Source organism: Nomascus leucogenys, chromosome 9 (assembly GCF_006542625.1).
Source record: "Nomascus leucogenys isolate Asia chromosome 9, Asia_NLE_v1, whole genome shotgun sequence".
In the NCBI taxonomy this organism is placed as follows: Eukaryota; Metazoa; Chordata; class Mammalia; order Primates; family Hylobatidae; genus Nomascus; species Nomascus leucogenys.
In genome coordinates, this window is record NC_044389.1 from 92,129,894 (window position 1) to 92,146,414 (window position 16,521).

A 16,521-nucleotide genomic window follows, 5' to 3' on the forward strand; every position below is an offset into this window, starting at 1 on the left:
AAGCCATGGAGATGGTAATGGGGCTAAACAAAGAATTTTCAATATTAAACACTTAGAGAAATGAAATCTTTACTGCCGATAGGACTGGGCGGGATTTCTAAAGCTTCCTGGCTTTGTTTTGACCTGGAATTCTGTGAACTCATTGTGATGGCCCTGGCAACATCATGCTAATCACAGGCTTTGGTTGGAAGTCATATGTATCTCTGATTAACAAAGTTAGGAAAATTAGCTTTAAATGGACACATGTATAGTCTCTTAAACCTTGGGGCCCATGGGGTTCGTGGTGTTGAAGAGACTGGGGAGCGCTGAAGGTTTATCATAAGGAATGTGGGTGTGCTCAGCAACCCAGAAACATACCCACACCTGTCTGTTCAATCTCTCCTTCCTGGCCATTCTTCATTTTTTTAATTGTTAATTTTTTTATTTATTTTTAGAGGTGGAGTCTTGCTATGTTGCCCAGGTTGTTCTCAAACTTTTGGCTTCAAGTGACCCTCACACCTCAGCCTCCCGGGTGGCTGGGATTCCAGGTTCTTCCATGCCTGGCTCTCTTTGGCCATTCCCTGCTCTCTAGCACAGACTCTCAGTGATGGGTCCCATGGAGGATGACAAATTTTACCCCTGTCCACAGGCATAGGGGCTTAGCAGGATTTGACCAGCCTGTTATGCCAAGGCAAAAGAAAAATCAAGGGGATGGCGTGTGCCTCCTCTGTAAGAAATACATCTTGGGGGACAGAATGGATGCCACCATAGATGAAAAGAAAGACCTGTATTAGTTTTCTGCAGCTTCTATAGCAAATTACCACAAATAAAACAACACAAATGTATTACATTACAGGTTTTTTTGTTTGTTGGTTTTTTTGAGACAGAGTCTCACTCTGTCGCCGAGGCTATAGTGCAGTGGTGCGATCTCGGCTCACTGCAACTTCCGCTTTCCATGTTCAAGTGATTCTTGTGTCTCAGCCTCTAGAGCAGGTGGGATTACAGGTGTGCACCACCACGCCCAGCTAATTTTTGTATTTGGTAGAGATGGGGTTTTGCCGTGTTGGCCAGGCTGACCTCAAACTCCTGAACTCAAGTGATCCACCCGCCTCAGCCTTGCAAAGTGCTGGGATTACAGGCATAAGCCTTGCACCTGGGGCCTTACGTTACAGTTTTGTAGGTTAAAAGTCTGACATGAAGGCTGGGATGCAGTAGCTCTGGCCTGTAATTGCAGCACTTTGGGAGGCCAAGGCAGGAGGATCACTTAAAGCCAGGAGTTTGAGACCAGCCTGGGCAACAAAGTGAGACTCTGTCTCTACAAAAATAAATACATAAATAAACAAATAAAGGAAAATAAAAAATTATTAATTTTAAAAGTCTGACTTGGGTCTCAGTGGACTGTAATTGAGTTTTAGCAGGGCTGCCTTTCTATCTGGAGGCTCCAGGGGAGACCCATGTAGATCTGTTTCCTTGTCTTTCAGTTTCTAGAGGCTGCTCACATTCCTTGGCTTGTGGCCTCTTCCTCCATCTTCAAAGCCCAGTAATATTGCATCCCTGGACTATCTCTCCCCCACTCACATCTCCTTCTTCCTCCCTTTTCCTCTTTTAAGAATGCCGTGATTTCTTAGTGCCCCCAGGATCACCCAGGATAATCTATTTTAAAGGCAGCTAATTAGCAACCTGAATTCCATCTGCAACCTTAATCTCCCTGCACCTTGTCACCTAGCATAGTCACATGTTCCAGAGATTTGGGCGTGACCATATTTGGGGGCCGTTATTCTCCCTGGCACAGACCCTGGGTAACGGGATGGTTAATTGACATGCTGTGAGCTGCAAAAGAAAGAGAAGGCTAGGGGTGGAAGTAGGGGAGGACAGGTTGAGCCTCCATGGTATAAAAACAGCTTCCCCCACAACCCCACTTCTTCCTGGTGAGGGCACAGAACAAAAGAAGGTGAGCGAGCCCTGTAAATGATGCCGCTGCACATTGCAATCCCAGAAGCCACACCCTCGGGTTTCATGAAAAAGCTCCATGAACTTCCAGACATTTTCAGGCAACAGCTTGACTTGTTGCTGAGACACTGATATGCAGCGCAATTCTTCACAGTAGTGTATTTGAACCTTCTCTCCTTGCATCTCAGGAGAGACCTAGTCTGAATGTGGCCTCCAGGAGTGGAGGGACTAAAAACGCCAGAGGGAAGAATGAAAATGCTAGAAATCAGCCGTGTCCTAGCAGCTAAACTTGTGCCTTCTCTATACAGGTATCGGGCCTGAGCACATTACAGGCATTGCCTTAATCTTTGCAAAAGCAATCACTATCTATTATTATCCTGATTTAGAGGTGAGGAAAAGAGAGACACCCTTGACCGTCACAGTCCTGCAGTCATGGTCAAACATGGAGGGCCGGAAAGGAGAGCTGGGCGCCTCTGGGTGTTTTGTCAGCCAATGGCTCTCTTTCTGAAGAAGGTTGTTTTTCTCTTTTTTTTTGAGATGGAGTCACTCTGTCACCCAGGCTGGAGTGCAGTGGTGTGATCTCAGCTCATTGCAACCTCCACCTCCCAGGTTCAAGTGATTCTCCTTCTTCAGCCTCCTAAGTAGCTGGGATTACAGGCACCTGCCTCCACGCCCAGCTAATTTTTTGTATTTTTAGTAGAGATGGAGTTTCACCATGTTGGCCAGGCTGATCTTGAACTCCTGACTGACCTCGGTGATCTGCCCACCTTGGCCTCCCAAAGTGCTGGGATTACAGGCGTGAGCTGCCGAGCCCGGCCAGAGGTTGCATTTCTGTTGAATTTCCTCCACTTTTGCTCAGCAACACTAAGCACATTTGGCTGTGGGCACGCCCTCCCTGCCAGTCTGGCGAATGGAAGTGAGACGTTGTTACATTCCTAATTGAGCAGATTAAAAATGCCAGTTCCCAGGGGCTGATGGCAGAATTGCCCCCAATGCCACCTGGCCCCTTTGAGGCTCCAGTGATGCTGAAATGGGGGTGGGGGATCGGGGATGGCCAGGGGATTTAGCTCTCCTTTGTCCCCAAACTCTCTTGTTTGGGTGGGGCTGCATCTGTTGTGGGGGATGGCTGTCCTGTAATGAGGCCTGTGGCTTGCCTGTTTCTGCTCTCTGGCCTTGTTGGCATGGCACCAGCCTTTCTTGGATGAGTGGGAGCCTCATGCCCTCTTTATGAAGGAGATTGGTCCACATTCTTGAGATGGGCTCTCCAGACCTTTGTTCTGGGTCTTTATTTACAACTGTGGTTCTCATTGATCTCCCCTGGAATCCTCCACAACTAAGCTAAGGTGACTAACTGCTTATCCACAGCAGTAGTTCAATTTCTACCATTTCCCTTTTCCAATTATTTCATATGTGTTGCCTCCCAACTAAGTTTCTTTCCCTTTCCTTCCTTCCCTCCCTTCCTCCCTTCCTCCCTCTCTTCCTTCCTTCCTTCCTTCCTCTCTCTCTCTTTCTTTCCTTTTATCTTTCTTTCTTTCTTTTTTTTTTTCTTTCAGATAGGGTCTCCCTCTGTCACCCATGCTGAAGTGCAATGGTGTGATCATAGCTCACTGTAGTCTCAAACTCCTGAGCTCAAGTAATCCTCCCACTTTAGCCTCCCAAGTAGTTGGGACCACAGGTGCGTGTGCCACCATGCCCTGCTATTTTTTTTTAATTTAATATTTTGTAGAGACAGGGTTTCCCTGTGTTGCCTAGGCTGCTCTCAAACTCATCTTGTCAACTAAGTTTTTTGAAGGCAAGTACCAATCTCATCCTCTAATGTATCTTCCTTCGGTCACCTCAGTGCTACAACCTACCAGGGACATAAATAAATGCTGGAAACAGGGGGTGGTGTTAGCTGAATTATAGCAAAATTAAGTTGTTTACATTGATTTCCAATATATGTAGATCTCTGGTAGAACAAATCAAAGCACCAGAAACTTCTGAGCAATACATATGAATCATAAAACCATGCTTTATCAAAAATGCTTTTCCATTTCTAGATTTTTTCCTTTAAAACAAAAATTCATGTCAAAATTTTGTTTAGCTGCTGTGTCAGTAGATCTTTTATATCTTGAGAATTTGATATGTTTTCTCCTTTCTGAAAATGAGAACTATTTAAATAATCCCATTGTCTTTCTGTCAGGTAGCTCAAAGGTAAAATCTAAACCTAGTCGGAGGAATAATTATAAGTCACATTTTCCATTCTGTCCTCCTCAAGTTATTTTTGGTAAGGGATGGAGTGCAAATGACAAAAAGTAAAACTGATGTTTTAGGAGGTGTTGAAAGCCAGAGATAAGGAAGCATGATTGGGAGGTGTTTAGAGACACTGTATCTGCTACAATTTTGATTTGCTTCTCTTGAGGCTTGATTCCTGGCTCCCCCAAGCCTCATTTTCTTTTTTGTTGGTGTCTCCTTGGGAACCCTGGCCATTTGGCACCAAGACATACCTACCTTGCCCCACGCCTCTAACCCCAAGAGCCCCAAACTAAAGAAATTTATCAGTGTGATCTCCACTGTCCCTGATGGGCACACTCCAGGGACTGAAGTCACAGCCAGGGGGCAGGGCATGGTGGCTCACTCCTGTAATCTCAGCACTTTAGGTCAAGGCAGGTGGATCACCTGGGGTCAGGAGTTTGAGACCAGCCTGGCCAACATGGTGAAACCCTATTTCTACTAAAAATACAAAAATTAGCCAGGTGTGGTGGCACATGCCTGTAATCCCAGCTACTTGGGAATCTGAGGCACGAGAATCGCTTGAACCTGGGAGGTAGAGGTTGCAGTGAACCAAGATCGTGCCACTGCACTACAGCCTGGGCGACAGAGTGAGACTCTGTCTCAAAAAAAAAAATAAATAAAAATAAATAAATAAATAAATAAATAAATAAATAAATGTCACAGCCAGGCCTGAGAGCAGAAGCCCTGAGTCAGAAAACCTGAGACTCTTCTGACACCGAACCCTTGGCAGTCACTGCGGTAAGATGTCAGTTTTTCATGTTTATTTTTCCTAATAGTGAGTTTGGAGCTTTGTTGACTCTGTAAAGCTCCTGACAGCCCCTGGAAGTTAAACTGGGAGAGAACAACCTTCAATTCAGTGACTTTAACTCTTTCAGCAGCTCGCCCTGAGCTTGTGACATGCCAAAATCCTTCCGCAGCTCTCTGGGGTCTGCTCAGCCATGTCTCTCCCATCCTGTTCTTGTGAAATGGAGTCTCACTGACACCACTGGCTCTTCCCTGGAGCTATGATACATTTCATCGGGTTTATTTGAGCCTATTGTTCTAGCTGATGATGACTTTTTAACAGCTATATTGAGGTGTAATTAGCACATCATACAATTCATCTAGTTGAAGTGTACAATTTAATGAATTTGTATATTTAGTAGATTCATAATATATTATATCCATCACCACAATTGTATTTAGAACACTTTTATTACCCTCAAAAGAAACCCCACACCCTTGGCTGTCACCCCCAATCTCCTCATCCCCCCAGCTCCTGACAATCACTAATCTACTTTCTAGCTCTGTAGATTTGCCTCCTCTGGACATTTTATATAATGGGAATCATGCAGTGTGTGGTCCTATGTGACTGGCTTCTTTCACTAGCTTAATGTTTTCTAGATTCATCCACACCGTGGATGTATCAGTACTTTATTCCTCCTTTTTTGCCAAATAATATTCCAATCAGCAAGACCTCATTTCCCAGCACTTAAATGTGGCTACGTGACTAAGTTCTCCCCAAAGATGAGGCGTTAAGACAGTGAGTGTGCCTTTCCCATGCCTCTTTTGCCTTCCTGCTGGGTGCAGCCTGGACACAGTATGGCCCAGCCCCAGCCACACAGAGGAAAGGCACTCAGGGATGGCAGGGCCCGAGGATGGAAGATCTCGAGTCCCTGGATGACCACATGGAGCAGAGCTGCTCACTGACACAGAACACTCACTGCAGACTATTACATGAGTGAAAAACACATGCTTTTTGGTCTTTAAGCCATTATATTTGGAAGGGGTGTTCTCTTGTTCCAGTAGCTCAGCTTTTTGCCCTACCTAACACATTGAGGGAAGTAACATGTTACTGTAGTCAAGATTTTATTGGTTGTGAATTAATCAGCACATTTTGAGTGTAGTCATTAAGCAGATTGTTGCCTGCATAACCATCCTGTCTCCATTCTCTGGTGTGGCTCTTTATGGTCTTATGGTTGTGTGCATAGGCTCTGGCATCAGCCTCCTGGGGTTCAAACCCCAGTCTCAGCTTCTACTACTCGTGTCTCTGGGCAAATTACTTAACCGTCCTCATCCATCACCTTAGTTTTGCCAATTTAAAAATGTAGACTCTTGTAGCGCCTATCCCCTGTTTCACAGGGCATTTCTGAGGATGAAATGAGTGAACACATCTAGTGCTTCGACCGAGACTGGCGCCGTGTAAATACCTGCTGGCTCTTAGTTCTTATTTATTATTTTACACCTTGTTCATAAAGATATCATTTATCCATAACATTGAATTACTCCTAGTATGTGCATTGCATCCTGCTGGGTTCTGGGGCTAGGGAGAGTATTAAGACGAAATTCTTTCTTCAAGGAACTGACAGTTTAATAGGAAAGACAGATTAAAAATAACTATGGAACTGCATTGGAGCTATAATATATTACAAAGTGTGTGCCACGTAAGAGGAAAGATATACTAGCCCCTCAGGTTGTGGGTAGAAAGGTAAGAGTATCAAGAATGAGGCTGGATTTTTTTTCTTTTTTTTTTTTGAGACAGAGTCTCACTCTGTCACCCAGGCTGTAGTGCAGTGGCATGATCTCGGCTCACTGCAAACTCCACCTCTCAGATTCAAGCGATTCTCCCACCTCAACCTCCCAAGTAACTGGGATTACAGGCACGCACCACCATGCCCAGCTAATTTTTGTATTTTCATTAGAGACAGGATTTCACCATGTTGGTCAGGCTGGTCTCGAACTCCTGGCCTCAAGTGATCCACCCTCCTCGGCCTCCCAAAGTGCTGGGATTACAGGCTTGAGCCACTGCGCCCAGCCAAGGATGGATATTTTAAGAACGTGGCTGAAATTCAGATACACCATTTCCCCAGCAGATCCTGGCCTTCAGAATGCCAATCATGGCAAATGCCAGTGGGCAAATGCTCTTGATCTGAACAGATGGTCTCATAGGTCTGAAGCAGCACAGAACCAGGGAGGATGTGTTCGTCTAGACAATTCCTAGCAGAGCTAACCCCCATCACAGCATAAGAAGAAACAGTCACTGTCAAAGCTCCTTTGAAAGCAGATGCTTGAAATGTTAGTTGAAAATAGGAGAAAAGTGATCTGCTCGGTTGGGTAAGTTGTTTAGAATCCTAATTGGTTTTCAAATTCTCTCCCATCTCCTGGCAGGTCACTGTACTTGACCGGATGTTTTTCCCACTGTGTGTCCGCCGTTTCGCTTTTTTTTCTAAGCCAAGATCTCTTTAATTATTCTATTCCCTATTAAGTGGGCAATTTTCACACTGTTAAAATACCTCGCCACAGCAGTATTATTTGTTTGTTTATAGTCTGTGGGCTAAGAAAATACGGAATGTGCATTTCTGGTGCTATGATTATTTCTAATTTTTTAAGTGTCTCGGGTGGTGGGAGGGGAGGGAAGGGTGTTCAATGGGTTTGATTAAGCAGCTTCCCAAAGAGGAAAAGCAAAGCAGCAGTGAATGAATGGTTCTAAAGCAGTCATTTGGCTCCCTCTGGTGGGCTCTTGCAAAGTTACTCATACCCCTTCAAACAATCCTGTCGCGCATCAACTCACTTATTTGGAAAATAGAAAAATGCAACGAAACAGTCTGTTAACACAAATCCTTGGCTAAATTCCAAGGATGAAGGAATTGACTGAGGACTTTAGGTCAATTTAGGCAGAGCTAAAGCAAAATTCAAGAGATACAATTGATTCAGTTCCACTCTATGCAAAATAGATAGGGCATTTTAGCAATATTCTTATATTAATTTTGGTAGCTACCATTTTTCTTCCATAGTGCCTTAGTCTACAACACAAAGTCCGTTCAATACATGTCAGGATCTTGCCTTCCCCCACCCCCACCCCCATTGCTCAAAAGACTTGTAAAGGTGAAGGCCGCCCTCTAATGGTTTGGATGAGAAATTTTTTGTCTTAGTTTGGACACCTCGAACAGAATCTACCATTTAGAATTCAAGAACCCTCCTCCCACCACTAATATTAGTTGCACATTTCTAGTTGGTTGATAAGGGATATTTAATAATTTTAAAACCACATTAAGTTAATGTATACTTTGCATTCTAACTCTGTTTTTGTGTGTGTGTGCGTGTGTGTGTGAAATTTCCAAACTACAGCTCGTCGGTGGGCTATGGATCATTGAGGTTTACCTGGCTTTGCTGTGGGAGGCGACAGGGGCTTTGCAGCTCAGTCCTGTCCTGACACAAGGATGCTGTGGCTCTCGGGTGTCTAGGGAGCCCACCCACTGGACAACAGAAGCAAGTGTAGCAAGATCCCCCAAAGCTCCTGGGTACTTATTTCCACCTGCGAGACCCTCTTCAGCCCCCAGGACTCTGCCCTCCCCGGTTGACCAGAGGACATTTCCTGCTTGCCTTTTTACGACGACGCTGCATAATTAATTACACGGGGCCATCCCGTGCCTGGAGCTCACCGCTCATTATGATGACAGAGTCATGGGCAGTCAGGCAGGGGCATTTGTTTTTGGATGCACTTGGCTGCCCATAGTCCTTGACTCTAGTGTGCTTAGTGTGGTGGTGCAGTGAGGGCGTTCAGAGGCTGAGTTCTGCTGACTGCAGCAAGATGGACCATTCGCATCAGCTCAAGGTCATCTTGTGGGTGACCTCACAAACCCAACTACCTGAGAGTTGGTCGCTCACGTTTAATGTAGTTCTTCCATTTTTAAAAATGTTTTAAAAGTACCTATCGTGCACAAGGCCTGTGTTGGACACTGCAGGAAGTTAAGATCAGTAAAATGTCCCTAGCGGTAAGGAGTTTCCTTTCTAGTCTGGTAGAGAAGACAGGTTGTGCATTAAAGGCAAAATCCTTTGATCCACACAAAAGAAGTGCGCAGACCTGCACAGCACTGCTTTTTTGTTGTACTGAATTGTTCGCAGGCCTGTGATTCCTAAATGAAAGATATTTTAATAGCTAGTTGGTTTCTTTCCCTTTCTTTCTCTCCCTTCATCCCTCCCTGCTTCCTTTCTATTTTTCTTCCTCCCTCCTTTCCTCCTTTCCTCTCTTTCTCTCTTTTCTCTTCCTTCCTTCCTCCCTCCCTTCCTCCCTTCCTTCCTTTCTTCCTTATTTCCTTCCTTCCTGCCTCCCACTCCTTCTCCCTTTCTTCCATCCCTGTCTTTCTTTCTTCTTTCCTTCTCCCTTCCTTTCTTTCCTTCTCCTTTCTTTCCTCCCTTCTCCCTCCCTCCTTTTCCTTCTTCTTTCCTTCCTTCCATCTCTTTCTTTCTTTTCAACAGGCACAGTGCCTGGCACGCTGTAAGCCTGTAATGACCAGAACAAATACATAGGAGGAAAATGGGGTTGGCTCTGGAGAAGGGCCAGCTCACACGTGCAGTGTGGGTGGAGGAAGTGGTGACGGTGGGCGTCATCATCAGCACTGCACAGCCATGTGATTGAGAATGCTCCTAATTAGGTCACAAGGGCCCCTCCAGATTTCTCTTGTTCCTACCCTCTGTGACTTTCCTGTTCCACGCAGTCTAGCCCAGCAGATGGATCGTTCTCATCTTGGTTTTTTTTTTGCGTTGATTCCAGTTTGGTGCCGTTATGAATATGAGGCTCTATGACCTTGCTTGTTGTGTCTTGGTGCACATAGAGACAAGCATTTGTGAGATATTTATCCAGAAGTAGGATGGGTAGGTCCTAGGATCTGGGTACATTCAGCTTTGGTGGCTGGTACTTGTTCTGGTGGTCTATTGCTACCTAACAAATCACCCCAACATTCTGTGGTTTAAAACCACCACCATTTTATTACATCTATTCTGTGGGCTACAAATTCAGGCAGGCTCAGCTGGGCAGTTCCTCTCTCCACTTGGCTCAGACTAAGATCATTGAAGTATTTGACTATCAAGTGATCTGGAGGGTACCAGATGGCTTCACCCACATACCTGGTGCCTCAGTGGGGACAGCTGCGAGGCTGGGCTCAGCTGGAACTGCCGAGATCATCCTCCATGAAGCCTCTCCAGCGTGGCCATCTCAGGATGGTGGGGCACCTTACAGCATAGCTGGCTCCCGCCGGAGCACGTGTTCAAGAAGATGGAGGTGGAAGCCACAGGCCGCTGCTGACCAAGCCTCAGAAGGCTTGCAGCATCACCTCTGCCACATTCTGCTCGTCACACGAGTCACCTAGGCCAGCTCAGATTCACAGGAACGAGAATTAGACTGCCTAATTCCAAATAGGAGAAGGAAAAAAGGATTTGTGGCAACCCTAATACTTCTCCAAAGTGGTCCTGCCAATTTCCACACACGCCTGTAACTTATGGGACTGTGAGGGTGAGATTTTTTGTTTCTTTGTTTGTTTGTTTTTGTGAGACAGGGTCTCTCTCTGTCACCCAGGCTGGAGTGCAGTGGTGTGATTATAGCTCACTGCAGCCTTAACCTCCTGAGCTCAAGCAATCCTCTCATCTCTCAGCCTCCCAAGTAGCTCGGACTACAGGTGCGCACCACCACACCTGGCAAATTTTGTGTATTTTTTGTAGAGATGGGATTTCAACCATTGTTCAGGCTGTTCTCGAATTCAAGGGCTCAAGCAATCTACTTGCTTTGGCTTCCCAAAGTGCTGCAATTACAGGCATGAGTCACCGCACCTGGCTAGGGTGAGACTTGTAATAGGAACTTTTGTTGTAATGAACAAAGCCATTTGCACGCCTCTGGAACCCCTGTCCTCTTTCCTTCCATCAGCTACAGAACAGACCTGCTTTCACTGCTTCTCAAGAATCTGCCTCAACCTCAACAGGGTGAAACTTGAGGCAATTGAGTTACTTGGCTTAACTTCCTACCTCCTTGCTAACACATTCATCAGTTCCACATCCTCACCTCGCTCCTTCCCTCCCACCTCAGGAGAATAAACCTCTGCTCCTCTCCAAGGCCAGTCCCTGACCCCGGCTTCAGCCTCCCCAAGCCCGACTCTGGCCCACCCACTCCCATCTTTCCTCAACCTTCCGTCTTTCCCCCTATACTGCTTCTTTTCTCTCCAATGCAACCTTTGATGGGACTGTTTTAAAAAATTATCGAAAACTTAGACACATTCAGCTGTTTACCCTTTTAATGTATTTTTAGCGATCAACTCTGAACTGTGAAGTTGATCTCAAATCCAACACAGAGGGAGGGGCCGTAAGAGGAAAGAAGGGGGTGAGGGAGATATTTTAAGTAAAAAAAATATATATACACATATATATATAAAATATCTATTATATATATAATATAGAATATCTATTATATATATTATGTATTATATATAGAATATCTATTATCTATTATCTATTATATATAGAATATCTATATATAATATATAATATCTATTATATCTATTATCTATTATATATAATATCTATTATCTATTATATATTATTTATAATATCTATTATATATTATATATATAATATCTAAGTTTATGTGTATATATATGGGTTTTTTTTGCAAACTATTTTCTTTTTTTTTTCTTTTTCAGTTTAAGACTGAGTCTTGCTCTATCACCCAGGCTGGAGTGCAGTGGTGCAATCTCGGCTCACTGCAACCTCTGCCTCCCGGGTTCAAGAAATTCTTGTGCCTCAGCCTCCCTAAAAGCTGGGATTACAGGCACGTGCCACCACACCTGGCTAATTTTTGTATTCTTAGTAGAGACAGGGTTTTGCCATATTGCCCAGTCTTGTCTTGAACTCCTGGCTTCAAGCAATCTACCCACCTCAGCCTCCCAAAGTGCTGGGATTACAGGCATGAGCCACCACACCCAGCCTACAACCTATTTTCTTCCAAAGGGTCTTGAAAAAGGGAAACTTTTTTGAAAAAATTATCAAAATATGAGTCCTAGTACCTTTTATTATTGTAACCATAAAGAAAAGGGCTGCCAGTGATGAACAAGTCTAGTGGTTTACAGGTTTTTAGAACACGTTCCTAGATATTCTAACATTAGCGAGATAGGATCAAGAAGAATCTCCAGAAATCTTGTTGGCTGTATTCCTACATTTGGATAATCTTCTGGAAACCCAGGTGATTTATCCTCAAAGGAAAACTGTATTTATTGCTTCTGGGGAAATGTATTTGTTGTTCATCTCAGTGACAAAAAATCCAGGAGTCGTTCCAAAATGGAACAGAATAAGCAAAAGAAATGGGAGAGAGTCTCATGGAAAATGAAGCCCTCCAGCTCCAGTTCTCACCCATCCAGGATGCTGGCAGTGCCCAGCCACAGGAAACCCCTTAGTGTCTGCACCTGCTGTTGGGCTGGGCCAAGGCCAAGCAGGCACCAAGGTTAGGTGTGCCCCTGTCGGCTCTAGGCAAGATGACAAATCGTGTGAACAGCAAAAAGATGCGTGGATCAGCAAGGGTTATGTGCTGCCAGGCAACTTGCACCTCCTAACCGTGCCCACCCTCCAACACCCCCTGAGGACTCTCTGACAGACAATTAGAGCTTTTGATTTATTGGTGGCCACAGTCATGGATCAGGTCCCTAAAGGAAAATGATGACAGGCTCTCCTGGTGGACAAGCTTCTGTTTCTCGGCAGTGAGCAAAGCACACGGAGCTTTGCACCCAAGGCTCTGACATCTGCAAAGTCTCTGAACCTTAGGGTAACACCTACCTTATCATGGCCTGGAGCAAATGCGCATGCAGAGCAGTGACTGGTGCCTATCACTTGCTGCAAGACCGTCCGCCAGGAAGAACCGTCGTGGGACTCTGTGGAGTGAAAGCATGCCGAAGGAATGTAAGCCATTCCTGTTTACGAATTCTTGCTTTCCATATCACAATGTGGCTCAAAGCAGCAGAGAAGGCACACTAGTGGCCGCCCTTATTTGGTTCCCACTCCTCAAGCTGACAGCAACTAGCTGTGGGACCTCAGCCGTTCCCTAACTCCTCTGAGCTTCATTTTCTCCATCTGAGAAAATAGAAATGGGCCAGAAAGATCCTGTTTGACATCCAAATTATATTTTATTTCAACTTGAATAGGAGGCATAGAATGAGTCCTAGATATTATTATGTGCCAGGTGCTGTGCAAAAGTCATCCATTGTATTCTAGACTCTTTCCAATAACCCTCTGGGGTGGGTTTCAGGGGCTACTGTCATCTCTGATTTCACACACGAGGAAACTGAGCCACAGAGAAGTTAAAGCCCTTTCCTAATGTCAAACAGTCCGTAAGTAGCAGAACCAGGATTCAGACAGCTGCTGCCTGCAGAGGCTTAACTTTCAGCCACGCTGTTATATACCATGAGACCCGGGAGGGTCAATATCAGTCTTGTTTATCCCCCAAGGGACCTGTCTAGGGCTGCACAGCTGGCAAGTGGTGTGGCCCCAGACAAAAAAGCCAGGTTTTGTCTGAATGTAAAGTCAATCCTCTTCGCCACTATAGTATCACCGATGTCAAACTCCCAGAAGCATAAATGGAAATGTTCAATGGCAAGGCATTTGTTAAACAGCAGCACAGCCATACAAAAGAATATGCCTTCAGATTATAGGGACGGGCCGGGCGCGGTGGCTCACGCCTGTAATTGCAGCACTTTGGGAGGCTGGTGTGGGTGGATCACCTGAGATCAGGAGTTCGAGACCAGCCTGGCCAACATGGCAAAACACCATCTCTACTGAAAATACAAAAATTAGTCTGGCGGGGTGGTGCACACCTGTAATCCCAGCTACTCGGGAGGCTGAGGCAGAAGAATCACTTGAACCTGGGAAGTGGAGGTTGCAGTGAGTCGAGATCATGCCACTGTACACCAGCCTGCCAGCCTGGGCAACAGAGTGAGACTCAGTCTCAAAAACAAAACAAAACAAAACAAAACAGATTGTAGGGAAGAATATTTATTTATGTGAGAAGATGTTCAAAACACACCGTGGAAAGCAGTTACAAAACAGCGTGTGGCTTAAACCCATATGCAACCATGGAAAAGGTAATGAAAAAGAAAAGTGAAATTCAATTTCTCACCTGTTTGGTTCATAAATGTGAACAGTCCAGCAATACCAAGGGATGATGAAGATATGTGGAAGTGGGAACTTTTTTTATTTTTTTTTGAGATGGAGTCTCGCTCTGTCACCAGGCTGGAGTGCAGTGGCGCAATCTCAGCTCACTTCAACCTCTGCCTCCCAAGTTCAAGCAATTCTCCTGCCTCAGCCTCCCTAGTAGCTGAGACTACAGGCACATGCCACCACGTTCGGCTAATTTTTGTATTTTTAGTAGAGACAGGGTTTCACCATGTTGGCCAGGTTGGTCTCGATCTTTTGACCTTGTGATCCGCCCGCCTTGGCCTCCCAAAGTGCTGGAATTACAGGCGTGAGCCGCCGGGCCCGGCCGGAAGTGGGAACTTTTAGATGCTGCTGGAGTGAGTGTATATGGGCAAAAACTACTTCAGAAGTCAACTTGTCAGTCTTGAAACGTGTATACCCTTCAACCCAGCAATTCCAGTTCTAAATACACATCTTGAAAAGACCTTAAGAAGTGCATAAGGAAACTTGTAGGGGAGTTTCTTTGCAGCATTGCTTGTAATAGTAAAATACTGGAAACCATCAACTTTTAACAATAAAAGAAGAAATCAAATTGTATATATTGACACAACAGAATGCCACACAGCTGTTTAAACCAATCAGTCCATGCTACATATATCACCATGAAGAGATCACAGACATGTAGAGTAGAAGTAAAATCAGTGGGCCCAGCGCGGTAGCTCACGCCTGTAATCCCAGCACTTTGGGAGACCAAGGTGGGTGGATCACCTAAGGTCAGGAGTCTGAGATCAGCCTGACCAATATGGTGAAACCCCCATCTCTACTAAAAATACAAAAATTAGCCAGGTGTGGTTGCGTTCGGCTGTACTTCCAGCTACTGGGGAGGCAGAGGCAGGAAAATCACTTGAACCCGGGAGGCAGAGGTTGCAGTGAGCAGAAATCATGCCCTGGCACTCCAGCCTGGGCAACAGAGTAAGACTTTGTCTCAAAAAAACAAACAAAAAAACAAGAAGTAAAATCAGTGGCTGCAAATCAGTATGCATAGTAATTACCATTGTGTAAATTATATAAACATGCACACTGCACACGTGCACACATGCAGACACACGCACACATGCACACACGCACACACGCACACATGCATAGGCGCACACGCACATGCACGCACACACACACGCACACGCACACACGCACACACATGCATGTGCACACAGGCACACACGCACACACACGCACACACCCATGCACATGCACACACACACACACGCACACGCACGCACACACACACACAGGGCCTGGAAGGATATATATCAGTTCATGTTATTGGTTGCTCCTGGTGAAGGAGGAAGGAGACTGGAACATCTGAGAGAGGAACCAAGGAGATGCCACCTTCCCCTGCAGCATTTCATTCACACACACAGAAAAACATACACACCCACGTATTATCACCAGATGCTCAGATTGATTCATTCTGCTGGTGAATAGTACAGATGTGTTTGTTAGATTACTCTGTACTAATTTGCTTCAACTCCCCCAAGTATTTCATTTTTATATAATAAAAAGTATGTATTTACCTGGGGGAAATGATCTCCAAAGACTCACGGTGGCTATCTTTAGAGATTGGAATTGTGGTGATGTAGATTTTCTTCTCTCCATTTTTCACTTTTGTAATAAGACAAAAAGTGAGTTATATGCAAATTTTTGTTGAATCTAGGAGCAAAGTGAGGAAGGAATTTAGACCCCTGAGTGAGGTATTTTCATCACCGCCCTCTGTGGTAGTCAGTGTTTCCACTCAGGACTTAAGGGTTAAGATATTGGGAAGAAAATGGAATTATGGCGAAGTCTCTCCTGCAAAAAGAAAAGTTGACTCAGTACTGACCTTTATAAAATGCATGGGGTAGCGGCAGGCTGGTGACAACTTTCTTCAGACAAGAGAAAAAAAAACTTCTATTTTTGTTTCTAGCTTAGAGCACAGATCTAAAACACCTGCCGGCTGGACAGTATAAAAATTGGTCAAAAATACGGATACCTTGAAGTGATTTTAATTTCTTCATTAAGGTGTTTTTATTTAATAGAAAGAATAATTTGAATTTACAGATACTTCTACTAGTGCATCCAAATCACTTGTCATCTAAACTAGGACATTCTTGAGAGAGAAAGGACAGCTAACATGGATCAGGACTCTCCTAGGCATTGGACATAAGGTCATCCTAACTATGATCATCAGAAGTACTTTGTGCAATAGAGCACCAAGACTGCCATGCATCCAACAAGCATTCAATCATCCAATGAGCGTCTAGTGAGTGTCTACCATGAACCTGGCACTATGCATGTCCTGGGAGAGCAGCAGTGACCAAGACAGACTTGGGTGGCCTCCACTGAGTTCATCAC